We start from the raw sequence: 20,782 nt of genomic DNA, 5'->3' as shown, positions 1-20,782 counted from the left end.
TCCCATAGTGCTTAGAGCTATTTGAAGCATTTGAACATCGGTATTAACGGAAGAAAATCGACAGATGTAATAAAGATAATTTCCGGAGTACCTACAGGAAGTGTGGCAGGGCAGTTGCTGTTTAAAATGTATATATATGACAAAGTACAAAGCGTCGGAAGGTCTTTAATTCGCAGACAATGCGGTTGTCTATAAGAACGTAGCAACGCCAGAAGACAGTAACTATTTGACGAAGGACCTTCAGGAGGAGGAGGACGAGATTAGTGTTTAATGTACCGTCGACAACGCGGTCATTAGAGACGGAGCACAAGCTCGGATTAGGGAAGGATGAGGAAAAAAATGGGCCGTGCCCTTTAAAAGGAACCATCCCAGCATTTGCCTGATGCAATTTAGGGAAACCATGGAGAACCTAAATGAGGATGCCCGGAAGGACCTATGAGGACTGCTGAAAGGTGCAGAGACTGGCAGCTGACCCTGAACGTTAATGAATGTAACACAATGCACATACTGAACAATATAAATTCACCTCTGTACAACTACACTGCTTATAATATATGGATATGCTTACATTGCAGACGCTCTGTCCATCTGACCCACCGAGGGCACAGAGGATAGTGCGACTGCAGGGACTATCTCGCGCACGCCTCCCGCGAAACCCACATTCTCACCTTGTATGTCCACTCACAACATTCGTAGTGTCCCTACCCAATACACTCTTTCGGACATGTCCGAAAGAACAGACACCATATCCGTATAGTACATATTTCTGGCGATACCGGCCATGACTTCTTCTTCTGTGCGGATGCACACATATTACCCGAACTCTTACTGGACTTTGTAAGAATGTCTTCCACGAATAATGAGTGTGTTGGGACACTACGAATGTGGTGTGTGGACATACAAGGTGATAATGTGGGTCTCGCAGGAGGCGAGAGCGAGATATTCCCTGCAGTCGCACTATCCTCTGTGCCCTTGGTGGCTCTGATGGATAGAGCGTCTGCCATGTAGGCAGGAGATCCCGGGTTCGAGTCCCGGTCGGGGCACACATTTTTACCTGCCCCCGTTGTTATACACTCCTGGAAATGGAAAAAAGAACACATTGACACCGGTGTGTCAGACCCACCATACTTGCTCCGGACACTGCGAGAGGGCTGTACAAGCAATGATCACACGCACGGCACAGCGGACACACCAGGAACCGCGGTGTTGGCCGTCGAATGGCGCTAGCTGCGCAGCATTTGTGCACCGCCGCCGTCAGTGTCAGCCAGTTTGCCGTGGCATACGGAGCTCCATCGCAGTCTTTAACACTGGTAGCATGCCGCGACAGCGTGGACGTGAACCGTATGTGCAGTTGACGGACTTTGAGCGAGGGCGTATAGTGGGCATGCGGGAGGCCGGGTGGACGTACCGCCGAATTGCTCAACACGTGGGGCATGAGGTCTCCACAGTACATCGATGTTGTCGCCAGTGGTCGGCGGAAGGTGCACGTGCCCGTCGACCTGGGACCGGACCGCAGCGACGCACGGATGCACGCCAAGACCGTAGGATCCTACGCAGTGCCGTAGGGGACCGCACCGCCACTTCCCAGCAAATTAGGGACACTGTTGCTCCTGGGGTATCGGCGAGGACCATTCGCAACCGTCTCCATGAAGCTGGGCTACGGTCCCGCACACCGTTAGGCCGTCTTCCGCTCACGCCCCAACATCGTGCAGCCCGCCTCCAGTGGTGTCGCGACAGGCGTGAATGGAGGGACGAATGGAGACGTGTCGTCTTCAGCGATGAGAGTCGCTTCTGCCTTGGTGCCAATGATGGTCGTATGCGTGTTTGGCGCCGTGCAGGTGAGCGCCACAATCAGGACTGCATACGACCGAGGCACACAGGGCCAACACCCGGCATCATGGTGTGGGGAGCGATCTCCTACACTGGCCGTACACCACTGGTGATCGTCGAGGGGACACTGAATAGTGCACGGTACATCCAAACCGTCATCGAACCCATCGTTCTACCATTCCTAGACCGGCAAGGGAACTTGCTGTTCCAACAGGACAATGCACGTCCGCATGTATCCCGTGCCACCCAACGTGCTCTAGAAGGTGTAAGTCAACTACCCTGGCCAGCAAGATCTCCGGATCTGTCCCCCATTGAGCATGTTTGGGACTGGATGAAGCGTCGTCTCACGCGGTCTGCACGTCCAGCACGAACGCTGGTCCAACTGAGGCGCCAGGTGGAAATGGCATGGCAAGCCGTTCCACAGGACTACATCCAGCATCTCTACGATCGTCTCCATGGGAGAATAGCAGCCTGCATTGCTGTGAAAGGTGGATATACACTGTAGTAGTGCCGACATTGTGCATGCTCTGTTGCCTGCGTCTATGTGCCTGCGGTTCTGTCAGTGTGATCATGTGATGTATCTGACCCCAGGAATGTTTCCCCTTCCTGGGACAATGAATTCACGGTGTTCTTATTTCAATTTCCAGGAGTGTACATCAACGCCCGTCAGCAGCTGAAGTTATTAATATATAATTCTAACCACTTTTCGGTGACAAATTTCTGGAAACAGTAACACGGCTCTTTAGTAGGGGGCAGACGCTACAAGAGAGGCGTTGTGGATCACGGAGAGGTTTAGTTTCGAAATGACGGGAAGGGTCGAAGAACATATTACGAGGGTTGACTGGAAAGTAATGCCTCCACCTCCGTAACTCTTCGAGAGTTGGCAGCATTGGTATGCGGCAAGTACTGGCTTGTTCCGCAGCCTCTTCTCTACAGCTCCAGTTAGCAGGAAGCCATAGCATTGAACGGTTGTGTTGTTACAGTGTAAAGTATGGAAACCTGCGCAGACGGTCGGTCAGTGCGATTTAAGCAACGTGCAGTCACTGAATTCTTCACAGCAGAAGGTGTCACCCCAAAGGAGATTCATCAGAGAATGAAAGCAGTTTACGGTGGTTGTGTTGATGTGAGTACTGTGCGTCGTTGGGTGAGTAAGTTTAAAAATGTAGAGATGGGAACATCTGTCTTGCGCGACAAACAAGGAGTTGGACGTCCTGTGACAGCAACCACCACGTTTCACAAGCAAAATGTTGACACATTGATTCAGGACGATTGTTGTATCACTCAGAGAGAAACAGCAAGCACAATCGGCATTTCACAAGAACGTTTGGGTCACATTATTGCTTTGCTTGGCTATCGGAAGATCTGTGCACGACGGGTACCCGGAATGCTGACTCCTGAAAGCGCACAGACTTTAAATTTGCCAGGAACTCCTCTTGCTTTACGAGAATGAAGGTGACGCCTTTCTCCATTCTGCTTTTATTCTCTGATGAATCTCCTTTGGGGTGACACATTCTGCTGTCAAGAATTCAGTGACTGCACGTTGCTTAAATCTCATTGACCGACCGTCTGCGCACGTTTCCATACTTTACACTGTAACAACACAAGAGTTTAAATGGTTCAAATGGCTCTGAGCACTATGGGACTTAACATCCATGGTCATCAGTCCCCCACAATCGTTCAATGCTAAGGCTTCCCGCCGACTGGAGCTGTAGAGAAGAGGCTACAGAACAAGCCACTACCTGCACATACCAACGGTGCTAGCTGTTGAAAAGTTACGAATGTGGAGGCATTACTTTTCAGTCAACCCTCGTACTTCCTCCCACATACATCTCCCGAAATGCCCACGATGGCGATATTCGAGAAATTAGACCTAATACTGAGGCATACCGATAATCGTTTTTCCCACGTGCCATTCGCGAGTGGAACAGGGAAGGGAAAATCAGTTAGTGATTCCACATGTGCCCGCCGCCACACACCGTCAGGTGGCTTGCGGATACTGTTCTAGATGTAGATAGTACAGGATATGTGTCCGTACTGCAGCTGTATTTTCGATCATCACTGTTTAGATTGACATGATGCCATTCTTCATTCCACTTGCCGGATATTGTCTTAATTTCAACCTATTACATCGCACGTCATCGACCACCTACACTGAGCTCATATCCAGGACTGCTCGCGCGATTCCTTGTTTTGCCTACAATTTTCAGCGACCATTAGACTTAACAAGCACACCAGCAAAATATCTAGTCATCTCAAGGAAAGTCACGCTAACACCACGTAAAACAGCCACTAACGTTGATAAATCGGAGAGGAAAAATCTTAACAAATTTGTTCAGGTATTCTCGATCCAACTGAAGCCACTCAGATGATCAGATCCCGTAGTGCTAGCGTAGGTGTTGACTGCTACGTTTCACCCGTTGTCCCAAACAACCGAAGTGGTTTTCTATTATATTAAGTGGCCTGAGAGTTTCTTTTCCTTCAGTAGTACTGAAGAGTCCATCTAGTCTCAATTCTGACAGAATCGTCTTATCGTCTATGCACTCAAACTATCCTTCCAAATGAGCCGAAAACCAAATTTCACATCGCGTAGTATACCGCCACGATAAGCGACTGTCGTCTATAACGGAAATGTTATGCAGTGCCAGTCATGAAACCGAAGGCTGGTTGCCCAGAACAATGCTTCGCCAGACACAGCCGCGATGGAGGTAGTATGTGTTCGCTTCCTTCCTATCTTGGTTAACACACTGGACTCGCATTCGGAAGGCGACCGTTCAAACCCGCGACCGGCCATTCAAATTTAAGCTTTCCGTGATTTCCCTAAATCGCTCCAGGCAGATGCCGGATTGGTTCCTTTGAAAGGGCACGGCCGATTTCCTTCCCCATCCTTGGCAAAATCCGAGCTTGTGCTCCATCACTAACGACCTCGATGTCGACGGCATGTTGAACCCAATCTTCCTTCCTTCCTTCCTATCAGACAACCAGCTAACTACACAGATACGGGTAACCCATAGCTCACCGAAGGATCCGAACATTTTTTTCCACTTATACACATGACAGTCAAATCAAATACCATTAATAGTCCTACGAGAAACAGAAATCCGAAACTTTTTAATACAAAACAAACATAACCATGTCATCCACTAAAACACACCATGAACCATTGGAAACATCGCGATAATACACAGAATGGCGTTTTCTATTGTCTCGAAAATTTGTGTATTTAGTTTCTAAATGATGCCCTCCAGAGAAAGGCTTCATGATAGTGGTGTCGGATGGAAAAAACAGTATTTCACTCAGCATCACTTGAAAGCAATGAAATGCGTTTCCCACAGTAGAAGCTAGAGGTAAATGTCGTGTGAATAGGGCCTCCCGTCGGTTAGACCGTTCGCCGGGTGCAGGTCTTTCGATTTGACGCCACTTCGGCGACTTACATGTCGATGGGGATGAAATGACGAGGATTCGGACAACAGAACACCCAGTCCCTGAGGGGAGAAAATCTCCGACCAAGCTGGGAATCGAACCCGGGCCCTTAGATTTGACATTCTGTCGCACTGACCACTTTTTTTCCCCGCCACTCAGCTACCGGGGGCGGACAAAGCTAGAGGTAAAACAGCAGTATATAATATTCGTATTTGTGAGTATTTTCAAAACCCAATTTGTAAAACTAGAATTCTAAGAGTAAGAAAATAAGAGTTTAGTAATCTGATGAAAGAAACGAAAATAGGCATAGTTAATTCTTCAAGAATATTCCAGCAAAAGAATTTAAGTAAGAATTAGATAGCTGCGATGAAAAGAACACAATCTACGATCATTAGATATGGGCTTACACGACATAAAAAATACTGAAGAAGTTGTTGATTACAACAGAAGACATGCTGCGGATCTCTGCTCCAGAATTGACAACGAAGCACCAATTCCAAGATGGAAGGGGCACGAAATACGCCGCGGCCGTATTTAAGCAACCACTAGCGTTATTAACCTGGGGTAATTTAGAAAAACAAGGAAAACGTATCAGGATGAATAAAGATACGAACCTCTTTTTTATACCAGCCAATACATCAACGTCCCTCACCCTCTGTCCCAAGACGAGAGATATGAACTTGTCGATTTTTCTTCGATCAATTCGCGGGTGGAGCAAGAAAGAGATGTGACGACACCTACGCGGATCTCTCTCCCCACGTACTAAATTATGGCTTGAGGAGTACTTATGTACTAGGAGTAGTCAAAGGTTTTGCTAACACTTCGAAAGATAAAGTTATGCAATTATTTTGTGGTTGTTTCCAGGAGGACATCTGCAGTCCCGGTACGAACGGAAATCCCGACGCCGCAGTACCGTAGCACACCGCCAGGGGAGTCAAAATAGCGCACTCCACTGATAAAGTTTTTTGAATTTGGAGGAGAACAACACTACAACAGTCCATGCTGACTTGGCTGAAGCGTACGTCAACAGTGCACCATCACGTGGTACAGTCCGTACAGTAGGTGGCGCAGATGCTTCCAGTGCGGACAAACAAGTCTGAATGACTAAGAACAGAGTGGCAGACCAACTCTCTGTGAAGAACTAGGAAGTGCATGAGGCGGCCCTGACGCTGGAAAACCGGCGTATCACAGTTTAGGCGACAGAGGAGAAAGTGGAAATCAGTCAAGGATCAGTTTAATATCTTGCACGACAGTTTGAACATGACAAAAGCGTAGGCCCACTAGGTTCCGGGACTGCTCACACCTATTCAAAAAGTCTGCCGAATCGAGGCGACAGTTGTAAGGTTACAGGTATACCTTGAACATCGATACCTGTACCTTACACGTAGCGGACTAGCACGGCAGCACTACCGCCAGTGTAACCCCCAGTGATGGCGAAGCTCTGTTTGGCGCCAACCTTTACGACTGGCGACGAAGCCAAAGAATAAGGGGAGTCGTGGCTGAATGTCAGACGTCATTGGACGATACACGGCCGTGTGTCGTGAGAAGTTCGATAAACCCGTTGAATGTTGCATTGTTCGTGGGCAGTATTGTGAACTCATCAATATTAGAAGCGATTCGTTAACAAAGATCGGTAGAAGCAATGCTTACCCCAGAAAAGTAATAAATCAAAATAAGAGTGCACGTCAGTACGTGTCTGCAGAGACGTTAGGAAAGTGTACCGTGCCTTGTATTAAACACAATAAACCTTCCAGCTTTATTAAGTAGGTGTCTCCTTTCAAATCCTTTTCATATCTATTTTTAGAACTAACTGAGAGTGAAGATTTTTGGTTCCAAGTGTATGCACCAGTAGGCACACGGTTCCACGTTTAGTCTTCAGGTGCGTCTTCCTTGGGAGTAAGATTCCAGTTCTAAGCTGTGCAGCATAAACATCGGTCCGATCGCGGTTGTTACATGAACACAGCTGCTTTTGGAGAGAAACTTGGCCGTCATAGATACGAATAAACGAGTAGGCATCTTACACGGTGAAAATGTGGAAGCTGTGTTAGGCCAGTCCACATAACTTCCTTATCAGCCTAATCATCACGTGCATGTGTTGGGTGTATCACTATGACCACGAGCGAAGGAGAACAACAAAAAAGGGAAACGTGGATTCACACACGGCGAAAAAGGGGAAGACTCAACCTTTAGTGAGTAAGGGAATGCAAAGGACTGCCATGGTGTGGTGCTAATAGATAATGCACCTACGGGGCAAAATATCACAGGACCGTTCCACCGAAATCTCCTTGCAAGGATCCGTAAGGCTAGCAAGATGAAGCGTCGCAGGAAGCTGACCAATGGGGCGTTTATGAAACTTCCTAGCACATTAAAACTGTGTGCCCGACCGAGGCTCGAACTCGGGACCTTTGCCTTTCGCGGGCAAGTGCTCTACCATCTGAGCTACCCAAGCACGACTCAACGACCCGTCCTCACAGCTTCAATTCTGCCAGTAGCTCGTTTCCTACCTTCCAAACTTCACAGAAGCTCTTCTGCGAACCTAGCAGAACTAGCACTCCTGGAAGAAAGGATATGGCGGAGACATGGCTTAGTCACAGCCTAGGTGATGTTTCCAGAATGAGACTTTCACTCTGCAGCGGAGTGTGCGCTGATATGAAACTTCCTGGCAGATTAAAACTGTGTACCGGACCGAGACTCGAACTCGGGGTGTTTGAGCCTCACAACAATGCGCCAGCCAATTTTGTATTGGACACAGTCATACATGATGTTTTCGGGCTATCAAATTTGGCCTCTTCCTCCCTATGCTCGCGAAACGACACCCATTTACATCTTCCTCTTCCATCACATGAAAAAACCATTGCCTGACATGCATTTCTAAACTAAAATGTCGACGGTGTTATTTTTCACGTGGAATGTGTCCCAAATAGCAAAAATGCATACTTCTCAGTCATTTCATCCATCGTTGCGGAAAACGTCTAGCTTTTGAGGGCGAATATGCACGGAAGTAATTACACCATCACCCTGTTTCACGGTCCCTGAGTTCTCCGAAGTGATAATTGAAACTTTGAGACTCTCACTTGGGCACGTGCTGTACACTGGGGCGACAACATTCATGGGATACCTCCTAATATCGTGTCGGACCTCCTTTTGCCCGGAGTAGTGCAGCAACTCCATGTCACATGGACCCAACAAGTCAACCAAAGTCCCCTGCAGAAATATAGAGAAATGGTGCTTTATAGCCGTCCATAATTGCGAAAGTCTTGCCGGTGCAGGATTATGTGGCTCGAACTGAAGTTTCGAATATGTCTCATAAATGGGATTCATGTCGGGAGATGTGGATGGCCAAATCATTCACTCGAACTGTCTAAAATGTTTCTCAAACCAGTTGCAAACAATTGTGGCCCGATGACATGTCATCGTTGTTTAGGAACATAAAGTCCATGAGCGTCTTCATATGGTTTCCGAGCAGCCGACTGTAACCATTTCCAGTCAACGATAGGTTCAGTTGGTTTAGAGGACCCAGTCCATTCCATGTAAACACAGCCTACACCATTATGGAGCTACCACCAGCTTGCACCATGCCTTGTTGGCAACGTGGGTCCATGGCTTCGTGTGGTGCCCCACACTCGAACCCTACCATCAGCTCTTAACAACTGAAATCGGGACTCATCTGACAAGGCCACAGTTTTCCAGTCATCTAGGATCCAGTCTATGTTGACACCAGTTTGGAGAGATGCTGCAAGCGATGCCTTGCTGTTAGCCCAGGCACTCGCGTCGGACGTCTCTTGCCATTGCCCATTGACGCCAGATTTCGCTGCACTGTCCTAACGGATATGTCTGTCGTAAGCCCCACACAGATTTCTTCCGTTATTTCACGCAGTGATGGTTGTCTTTTAGCAGTGACAACTGTAGCAAACGCCGCTGCTCTCGGACGTTAAGTGGAGACAGCCATTGCGCTGCCGTGGTGAGAGGTAACGCGTGGAATGTGGTATTCTCGGCAAACCATTGACACTGTGCGTCACATACCTCGTGTACGTGATACTGCCATCTGTATACGTGCATATCGCTATCTGACATTTGTCACTTCTAGGTACTGGTGCTGCAGCGCTGACTACACGGGTGAATTAGGCAGAAATTGCGTGTGGCTCCGAAGCCACCCGGGCGCAAAAAGACGGCGCGACATGGCGTGCTTGTGCTCACGAGGTGATGGTCAGCAGCAAACACGGCGCCCACGTACCGATCAATGGGGCACGGCGCGGCGCCGCGTCCTACTGTCACGTAACCTACTGGACGTGAGGGATTCCCAAGGCTGGCAGCCGGCGGGGCGGAGCAGGGCTGCCAACCCAGTCTCCACTCGGCCCGATACCAGCTACACGCGCCGCCTACTCACGGCCGGAAGCCTAAAGAAATTATGCATAGGATTACCATATTTCCAAATGAAAAAACAGGGGTGGAGTTATTACAAACAATCTTCATGTGAACCACTAAGTTTTGGGACGAACATTGTGTACGGTATGTCTGGGTATGAAAGAATATAGGATGGTTAATACGGAAATAAAGATGTACGTCTGCAAGTTGTACATGTAATTATGGGCCATGAAAAGTGCAGTCACGTATGTTTCTTGTTTACAACAGACGAAGAACCATTTCTTATTGTGAGATATGAAACTCTGCACTTCAAAAGTTTAGCGACACGTGTTGGCAACAGTGTCAGTGTGCTTATATGAAGGGCTTATTTCAATAGTGGTACAAGTGCATTTTTGTTCATTTTGAGATATAGAGTCCTAAACTTAAATGAGCGCTGAAAAATCTGCAGTTGAGATACCAAAAATATTCAAGCATATGGCTTCTTGCTAGAGATGAACTTTTCTTTGTTTGTTTGGATCATTGATTTCAGAAGCATTATAGGCAGAAAAGTGGAGGTAATGGACTTGCACCATTATTGAAATAAGCCCTTCATATCTGTTATTCGTTACTTACTGCGATGTCAGTAATTACCTGTCAAGAGCTCAAAGGAAACACAAGTAGGTTTGTATACAATGGTACGTAGAGGTAAAAATGGCACTTTTGAACAGACGCAGTTAGTAATATTGCACCACGAAAAGAGAAGAACATGCCGAGAAATAACAAGATTACTGAATACGAAGAAAAGTATTGTAGGGAACACCTCTCGTTTATATAAATATAAAGGCAGGATGGAAAATCTGTCACAGACAGGCCGTCCGAGGATATATGTGAGGAGAGAAGAGAGGGAGAGAAGAGAGGGCAATAGTACAAAGGTCAAGAAAGATCCACGAATCCCCATGGCTAGAGAAAAGAACTGAGTAATTACAGGCAAAAGTTTAATATTTCTATGATTGCTCGCATCAGCAGCAGCGCTAAGAAAATCAATTCCTTCTAACTCAACTTTTAATTGATCGAAGCATTGTGGGAAAAAGACATTCTTGGCTATTGCTTCACGTTTCGTTCTAGCGCAAGAAAATTTCCAACAATTTTGGAGTCATTGAAAGCCTTTCCAGCCAATTTGTTGATAGAATCCGTCGAGCTAAAACTCTGATGGTATTCTACGGTATGAAATGCATACGCTGCCCCAGGTACTGCTATCTCCAGACCACTTTCACTGCTGATTTGCGGGAAGAACTCAACGATTCTTGTGATGTTCGTTGTGTTTCTTTACTTTTCTTGTGCTTTTTGCTATTAGTATGGTTCTTTATATCTGATTTACTACCATGTGGAGAATCATGGAAGTAAATAAACTTAAAATGAGACTAGTACTAAGGTATTCAGGGCGGATCATCTAAAACTAATACCGAAAATATTACGGAAATGAAAAGTGTTATTGAGAAGCGGTTTTCACAAAATGGATTGGTTGTCAGGGGCTCGTACTGTTAGCCAATCATCAGATTGAAAAAATACTTATAAAGCGTAATTTTTGTGGAAACATACACTTTTTAAATTTTACAATGCCTAGTGACACTAAAAAACTAGAAGCACGGTAAACTGGAATGTCAGTGGTGTTGTTGTAGGATTCTACTGCGAGTCGTTTACGAGATATCGTATTTTGAAAAGTTCCCACAGAGAAACTTGTACAGTACCTGTGATAAGATACACTAAATAACAACATAAGTGCAGCTACACCTACATGGCTACTTTGCAAATCATACTTAAGTGCCTGGCAGAAGCACTAGTTACTTGGATTCTGACCTGTGATACGACAACTGACCATCACAGACTGTGTTCAAAATGACCACACGTGTTAGTATTTCAGCAGAGATGACCGAGCAGGCTGCAGTAATACGTCGTTGCATACCATCGGATGTGGTTGGTATGTCCTTGTAGACAGCATCGTTCCCTTTTGCCCACAGAAAAAAATCTACAGGCGTCAAATCCGTAGAACGGGCCGGTCAAAAAACAGATCCCCTGCGTCCAATCCAAAGATTTCGAAAAAATTGGTGAAGACATGCTGTAGTAATTCGTGCACTATGGGCTGGACAGCCATCATGCCGATAGCACAGGTTCCTCCTAGTCTGCAGAGATACGAATTCTACCATCAGTGTAAGACGGTCTGTTTGGAGGCTGCGATACATGTGCGCGTTCGGTGTTCCGTCCATGAAAAACGGGTATATGAGCTGATGGTTCACTACACCACACCACAGGTTTGCACTACATGGACGCTAACTTTCCACCTAATGAAGCCAGGGCGGATTGTCAAGAGACGAATAGTGCATGTTTCGGCGGTTTACCTGGCCATGATTGGTAACTATTGCTTCATTACTCAATAAGATGTCTTGCCCATGTACAGAAGATAACACGATTCTCATAATCGTTTCCACGAAGCTGTTGGTGGAGAGAGACGTGATATGGATTAAATCTATCTCGGTGGAGAATGCGCAGGACACTTGCCTGAGTTATACCACTTCCTCGTGCGATTGCGCGGGAGCTAACGTGCAGGATCAACTGCAACAACAGTAAGAAGATTAATTTCCTCCTCTTCTTTCGTCGCTTGTTTCCTTCTATTACGTTGTATAGGTGTTATGCTACCACTTTCATGTAAGTTTTCTCTTAAATATTATCACGTATGTCACCCCCGTTTCAACTAAAATACTCGTAGACCAAAAAGGAGTAGACGTTTCCACGATTCCGTCACGATACAACACACTGATGTTCGTCTTGTGATGCAACCAGAATATGAGATCAGAGTCAGGAGTCAGTCATTATGAAATGGATAGTAGTCGGAGGTATTTCAGCGTGTTTGCGATTTGTGGGATAGAAATCATGTGGGCAATAACTGCGAATGATTCCTCGTATAATTATTGCTTGAGTCTTGAAAGGTTTGATCTTGAGAAGCCACAGGTTGCACGAGGAGCTAAACTGGTTGAGATGGGAGTAAACGGACCGCTACTGTATTGTGTTCCAAAGGTGGGCATAATGGTCTGACTGATCAGAGATCTAGATTGGCAGTGACCAGACACGAAACAGTAGCACCTTGAAGCCTACCGACTTCTGCATGACTACCAAGAGGGGAAAACGGGGTGGGTGCGGGAATTGTGACCCCTCCCCACCCCACCTTCCCAAAAAAAGGCAACAGCACTACACTAACCACGGACGTAAAAAAAAAGATATTAATACTATACTGCAGCATTTCCTATATTTTTGTTGGTATTATTATTAAAATCCTAGGCATCTGTGGTATGTAAAATATGGGGCTCGCAAGGTCCCAGAAGGATAAAATTATGTGTCTTTTAGCCCTGCAGGACACTGTTACACTTTATTCTTCCAAATATAGACTTACTAAAGTTATTAAAGTTTGCTACAATGAGTAACCCAGGACTTTCATATAACAGACTGGTTTATTTCCGTATTTAGTTACACAGACCTTTTCAACTGAAAGGTTTTCATACGACAAACTTTCTCTGCTAGCCAAAAAACATTCCCTTTCTTGTAAATCATTGTTTACATATTTCCAAGAAAGGTCTCTGCTTGAAGTTTTACGCGGAAAGACGTACGGCGTTGGGGTCTCCCTGTTGTACTTCGAGGTCTACGAGAAAGACAGCCCGCGGCGCGTTACGTCACGAGGGTAGCCCGAGATCGCTCAACTCAGCAGCCAAAGTGCGTTTCTACACCTGTTACGCGTAACTAGGTGTGTGTGTACAAACGGGAAGTGCATCTTCTACTGGAATCCAGTATTATGGAATCTCATTGTTATTAGTCCATGGGCCTACTAATAATTTGTTACGGCTGTACTGGGCTACAATGCTATTAAAATCGTGCCGCCGGCCGGAGTGGCCGAGCGGTTCTAGGCGCTACAGTATGGAACCACGCGACCGCTACGGTCGCAGGATCGAATCCTGTCTCGGGCATGGGTGTGTGTGATGTCCTTAGGTTAGTTAGGTTTAAGTAGTTCTAAGTTCTAGGGGACTGATGACCTAAGATGTTAAGTCCCATAGTGCTCAGAGCCGTTTGAACCAAAATCGTGCCAAAATGATTATCAGTTGCAGAAGGCACCACATCTTCTATGGAATGAGGACTGTTACGCAGAAGAGACTAAATTCCATAAAAAAGCCGTTATATTATTTATGTCGAGAATCGGTTTTAAATTTTCTTGAACGACTAGTAATCAGCAAGACTTGATAATAGGAGATTCTAGTAGAAGATGCAGTACTCGTTAGTACGTAGACACCCAGCTGCGAGATAACAGGTTTTAGAAACGCATTTTTCCACTGAGTAAACGCGTGCTAGTTCTGGCCTACCTTCGTGACACGCGCACCGCGGGCTGTCTTTCTCGTGGGCCTCGCTGTACATGTGCTGACGTCACAGTGTATATCGCTGCGTCCACAACTCATTCATATTCAGTGCCGAGCCTCCAGAAATTTTAAATCGAAAAAGACACTCATTGGAATCGTCTCAAATTAAAATTTCGATATTTCTGGACGCTTACCAGCGATCAGGGGGACTGCGAAAATTGCCGCATTTCGCAAACGCTAGCGGCCATGTTGCGATCGCAGTGCGACCGTTGAGCGCCAGTTGGCGCGTCAGCTGCCTGAATACACAGGGTAGCGGAGGAGGCAGGTGTCTTGGCGGGAATAACAGCACGGTACAGCGGCAACCCAGCCAGCCAGTGCGCGGTGTCCCGCTGTCCCCGTTTCTTGTCGACTGCGCTCAGACCGGCTCTGTCGCGCGACAGACAACCTGCAGCATTCCGGTCAGTCGCGGCGGCGCAGCGGGTTGTTAACGTTTCACAGTAGTCACTCAGTCGCTCGTTATGGCTCTACGCCACAGACGCCGCACAGAGAACTTAGCATTTCGACCGCCGCCACTGCAGACTAACCTCCTCCGTCAATAATGAATTTTCTATCGAAGTAATCCTTACATAAGCACGTAGCTTCTTCTTCTTCTTGCGTTTCGGCCTCTGTAGGACCACGGGTAGCCCCTTCGTGGACTGCATTTTCCTCTTCTTCTCCCAGAACCTCTTCATTCTTTCTCTTCCTCTCTCCCGCTCTTCTTCCGAGATCTTCAGTGTCCTTTTCTCCTGTCGGCTCCACTGGTGACACTCTAATCTTTTCCTGTATTCTTCTCCGTCACTGATGTCCGGCATATTGATCGGTGTATATTTGTCCCTTCAATTTTCCTTTCCTTCGACCTTGATCCCCAATTCCAACCAGTCCTTCCGAAGCTCAACAACCCACTTGGTTCCTGTCTTTCCCCTTGTCCTCCCTGTTGTTTCCTACACTCTCTTTATCATTCTGTCCATACTCATCCTAACTAAATGTCAAGCAAGCCTTCCCCTTTTGAGTCTGATTTCCCCGGATATTGTTCTCATGTCCCAGTACAATTCTTCCCTAGGTCTTCGCATTCACCTCTCTCCATATCTTTTGGGACCTAGTATTTTTAGGCGCTACAGTCTGGAACCGCGCGACCACTACGGTCGCAGGTTCAAATCCTGCCTCGGGCATGGATGTGTGTGATGTCCTTAAGTTAGTTAGGTTTAAGTAGTTCTAAGTTCTAGGGGACTGATGACCTCAGAAGTTAAGTCCCATAGTGCTCAGAGCCATTTGAACCTAGTATTTTTCTCAGTATTTTTCTCTCTTCTTTCTCTAGTTGTTCTGCCCCATTTCTTCCTAGTGTCATCGTCTCAGCAGCATATAATACTGCATCCCTCACCGTTGCCTCGTAGTGGCTTATCTTTGCCTCTGTGGATATACAGTAAAAAGAATATATCTCTCTCGTCATGCAGAAGGCTGACCTCATCTTCTTTATCCTCTGTTATTCCCTCCTTGCTCCTGTTCCTTCCTGTTATAAATTCTCCCAGATATTTAAATTTGTCCACCATTTGCATAGTTCCTTCCGGTGCTTCGCAGTCTGCAGTGGTATTTAATGTCTTTGTCTTGTTATAGGCGATCCTCAGTCCCACCTTTCTGGCTACCTTACTTCAGTTGTCGAGTTGTGTCTTTGCGTCTTCTTCCGTCTCAGTTACTTACGCTTAGTCATCTGCAAAGGCTAGACAGTCCACTTGAGCCTTGTTGTCCTTTTTGTCCCCCATATGGGTCTTTGGTATTCCCATTTCCTCGTTTATTGCTCTCCACTGCCTGATCACTTCGTCCAGTGCTATATTGAACAACAATGCTGACAATCCATCTCCCTGTTCAACACCAGTCTTGATCTCAAATTCTTCTGACAGTGCTCCTCTGAATCTCACCCTTGCTTTTGTGTCTGTCAGAATTTCTTTTATGAGTTCTTGTGTAGTTCCATCAAGTTCCATCAAGTCCTCTGTTCTTCAGCACTTAACTACTTTACCAGATTTAGATTTTTTTATTATTATTATTATTATTATTATTTATTATCTTTTTGGAAACGTGGTTCGTCTAAGCAACTACTTAAAAATAGGGGCGGATCCACGGTTCTGTTCTGGGGGGAATTCAGTCTCGCTCTCTGTCTCTCGCCCCCCACCCCTCACCGAAATAAAACTTACTGTCACACTCACAACTGACAAGTAACCAGTAACCCCCCTCCATCTGCTTATTTAAAAGCTCTAGAAATAAAATTTACCCACGGCGATAGCAAAGTAATGCTACATCGACAAAATACAACTGAGTAAGAAATGCGGACAAGATTTTAAAAATTTGGCTTTAGTGATCTAGTTTAGACACGACTGAAAATTGCATGGAGAAGCAAGTCTTCATAGAGAACTATAAAAGTCCTAGTGGCTGAATTTAGACAATTGTACAGTATTTGTAGAATGTCAAATTAAGATACGAGCAATCTAATACCAAGAGCTGATTCTGGGGGTAATTCTGTGGTGTGGTCGTTTTTTGGGCCCACTACTGACAGAGTTGTCCTTCAACTAGTGCAGCATCTTTACAGCAATTACAGGAATTATTGTTTCGCGAGCTACTACTCTTTGTAGTTGTCGCGGAGACAGTGCACACTATAGCCCGATTAAAATTACTTGATACATGACACCTCACGTGTTGTAGCTGGTTTCTCCCAATAACAGCGCTCAACGACACGTTCGAACCCTTTCGCTGTTGCCAAACTGTCACAATATTCGGTCAGTTTACTTCCAATTCCTTGTCCGGCTATGTTTCTTATGTTCAAATGGCTGTGAGCACTATGGGACTTAACTGCTGAGGTCATCAGTCCCCTAGAACTTAGAACTACTTAAACCAAACTAACCCAAGGAGAGCACACACATCCATGCCCGAGGCAAGATTCGAACCTGCGACCGCAGCGGTCGCGCGGCTCCAGACTGAAGCGCCTTGAATCGCTCGGCCACACTAGCCCGCTGTTTCTTATGTGTTTGGATCCCGAATCCTGGGCCTGGCCCTTATATTTCGTCACACATGATATCCACACCGAAAACACGCGCGCGCACACACACACACACACACACACACACACACACACACACACACACACAACGATGCTAACGAAATGAACATGTTTCATACACAACGCTAATTGAATACTACTAGGTACTTCCGCACAAGAGGCGATTTAGTGTCACATATACTGTTGTTATATAATTTAAGCCGATCTCTGTGATTATAAGTTTCGAACGACATTGAAGCTGAATTTTTGAAGGCTACAATTAACCATTGCGACTGGGTTACAGCTCATAAATACAACACCCTCCTGCGTTGCAACGGCATACCGTAGTGGTTAGTGTGTAATCCTGACGTGTGAAGAAAGGTTGGGGATTCGAATATCATCACATACAGCGTAATTTTTGTTTTTCTAAATCTAATCAAAAGACTATCTTTTTTTATTCAATTAATTTGTTTAAATGTAATTTTTTGTTTCTAATACTTCACCAGGTCATTTTCATCGTGGTAACGACTTCTTTATATACTGTTATTTTCCTTCCTATAATTCTTTTTTCGTCTGGAATCTGCACGTGTCGCCTATAATCTGCAACCAAGTGCCAACGAGGACTGCTCATCGGTTGGTAATGTGGCACCCAGTGCAGCCAGTGTGAGGATAGCTTCAGATAACCAAAGACAGAGAGAAATTACATTCTGCTTTTACCGCTGAAACTGGAATTTTGACGAAGAATGTGGTTATGCAAACAAACATATACGAAGTTTCCCTATCTTGAGTTTGCCTTAAAAGCCGTGAACAGAGCGCTTGTGATTTTAGTTCTGTCGCAGATTGTTGATCGCCTTTTTCTCCGATACATTGCACATCACGAGGCTGCGGTTAGGTTCGGACACGAGTTTAAATTCAAGGCTACAATACCCATCGTCTGCAGCAGTTCTGCCATTGGTCAATCAAAATAGCTGTGGACAGAGCTCTCCAATTTCCGTCATACCTCGTGGCATTAGCTCCGTCTTATATGTAAATTGAAGAGGGAGAGGGGAAGAAAGGAAAGGGAGGGGAGGGGAGGGGAGGGGACCATTGGTGTCAGCTGCATCGTGACATTATGCGGAATCAGCGGCGACGAGAGAAAATGTGTACCGGATCGGAATTCGAACCCAACATCTCCTGCTTACCGCAGGTGCGTTAGCGACTGCGCCATCCGGGACACAGTGTTTCGCAACTGCGTTGACTATCTCGGCCGATCCACACTCCCATCGAGAGCCACCTATCGACAGTTCCTATCCATTTCCTCCTTGTTCGCTACTCCGAGATTCCCACAGGAGATCGGAGGTATTTGTGCTTCCGCACAGAAGAAAGTGGATCCATTGCCCGGCTAGGACTACCAGTTATATGAATGCGTGGTGTCTGTTTTTCCGGACATGTCCGAGAATGGAGGAAAATGGACAGGGACTGCACATAGGTGGCGCTCAGTGGGAGTGTCGATCGGCCGTTAGACGTGCCTCGACAGTCCGTGCAGTTGCGATAACACTTGTGTCCCGGATGGCGCAGTGGTTGCCGCACCTGCCTAATAAGCAGGAGATGCCGCATTCAAATCCCGGCACGGTACACGTTTTCACTCGTCGCCGCTGATTCCGCGTAATGTCCCGATGCAGCTGACAGCAGTACTCCTTTTCCTTTCTCCCTCTCTCTCCTTCAGCTCACGCATAATGTATCACAACTGCGGATTCGGGATGGTGTCTGTACCTTCGGACACAACCGAAAGAAGAGACATCACGTATTCATGTGATTTCTGCGCGTGACACATGAACGGCATTTGTGAAGTGACTCGCCGTGTTTGTGTGCCGCCTATAACCGGGCGCTAGCCGGTAGCGGATGGGGCAACACTGTAGCGGTAAGTAACAGACGTCAACAATGAAGTAATTTTAATCGGACTTTCGCAACAAGACGATCGACGTGAGTACGGCCCGGAATAAGGCCGATATTACACTATCAAATTTCTTTGTCAAATATCTTTGTCAAAGAAATTTGATGGTGTAATAGGGAATTTTGTCAAATGTCAAATATTTGATCAAATCTAGGACCCCGCTGTAGATTTGATCAAATAAGTCGCTTGTCTTCTGTTCACTGCAATGTGACATGTTACCAAGTGGAGCGCTAGCATCGCTGCAGCGTTCTGTCATCTGCAGTGTTTTTATAAACATTGCCGGTAAATACAATTGGTGTGTACCGACAGCTACAAAATAAAAAGAGATGTATGAAGCTGACGAGGCGCTGTACAACGTGAGGCATCCTGAATACAAAAATAGATTAAGAAGATTGGAGACCTAATCTAACCTAACTCTCTCCTGTAGCAAGGGATCTGTTACAGTGAGCCTGTCTTATGCGGATATAGCAGTTCTTAGTGAGTATTGTGCTTTGCGATATGAGGATACACTTCACTGAGCACATACAGAAATGTATGCTCATCTATTCTTAAGTAGTTGATGTACGACTTGACGTCCTCCACTATAAGCTCACGTAACAAGTTTTGTTGAATGTTTTTATCGTGTCGTTGTAAAACCCACGGCTTCACCCAGGTACGTTTCCTTTTTTTCCCCCGCTTCTCTTCCGCATGTTCACACAGTGCAATTGTGGTACATGCAACTGCTGCAGTCAATAACAAGTTGTTGTTGTCAGTAGTGATGGGGAGCTCGTGAATGAGTCGTTCAAATGAACGCTTCACTCCAGTGAAGTGTGAACTAACGACTCAATTTCAATGAGCTGGTACTTCAAACTCTTGGTACTTCAAACTCTTCACAGATGGCACACTCCACACTTTTTTCTAGTTCACTCAGTCTCTTCCCCTCTCCCTCTCCCACTACATGGGCGCTACGTCACTCATCCTCCCTTGACTTCAGTCCTCCCTCTACTGCCTGTCGACGAATCGCGTTGTGTTTGTGGGGAACGATAGGTTTACGAGGGGTTGGGGACGTCAGGGGCGAGGGGAAGGCAGCGTCAACTGCTTCCTGCAGTGCTGACATCATTACCCGTGACTATTATTTTGTACAGTTAAACTTCGCGTCTACGGGTAGCCTACCGTTGGCAGCGCCAGCAGACAAATGAATATTAAATATACAAACGAAGAGGCTGGCTGTGTGAGCACGCACAGCCAACATGAAAATAAAAGGTTTGTTAATAACACTGAAAGAGGGATTTTACCTGAAATCGTACCAATGACTACAGGTGACAGTTTACGTTTTGAATCTGGAGGGTTATTATTCTCAACAAAAATAAAATCTACAGGAAAACTTCTAAATAATTACTTGACGTAGGTATGTTGACTTTGTGACAGTGGTAAACATACTCATTCCATTTTGGATTAAATTTTAAAAGGAACATAAAATTGGACTGCATTTCGTTGGTAGCCCTAGTTCTCAGTCCATGAATACAACAAATAATGTTTCATGTGGCAGATAAAGACTTTTTTGGGCGCTTCATGAGAAAATGTCGAGCAAGATTAAATGTAATACCTTCTTTATATGTGACAGGCTTCTGTTTCTCTTTCCTTTGTCCCCTTTAACTCAGGCGCTGTAAGAGCGTAAAACGTTGCGTGTACAATACTGCATAGTTCGGCCATCTGTTGGTAAAATTATGACGTATTACGAAGCTTTATTGTGCGAGCGAGGCGAAGCGAGCGTAGCCGCGGCTGAGCGGCGAACTGGGCAACTTCGCCAGGCTT

The 20,782-nt window shown here is 46.0% G+C and overlaps 1 protein-coding gene across 1 annotated transcript in view; it reads right to left on the bottom strand.

Annotated features, from left to right (window-relative positions):
• LOC124798244 (ras-related protein Rab-23) overlaps window positions 1-20,782 on the bottom strand; it is a 454,150-nt gene that overhangs the window by 223,723 nt on the left and 209,645 nt on the right. The gene's annotated exons all lie outside the window — the stretch shown is intronic.

The sequence above is a fragment of the Schistocerca piceifrons genome, chromosome 5 (assembly GCF_021461385.2).
Source record: "Schistocerca piceifrons isolate TAMUIC-IGC-003096 chromosome 5, iqSchPice1.1, whole genome shotgun sequence".
Classification (NCBI taxonomy): Eukaryota; Metazoa; Arthropoda; class Insecta; order Orthoptera; family Acrididae; genus Schistocerca; species Schistocerca piceifrons.
Note: the sequence above shows the minus strand (reverse complement) of the source record. Positions and strands in the feature narration are given on the sequence as shown.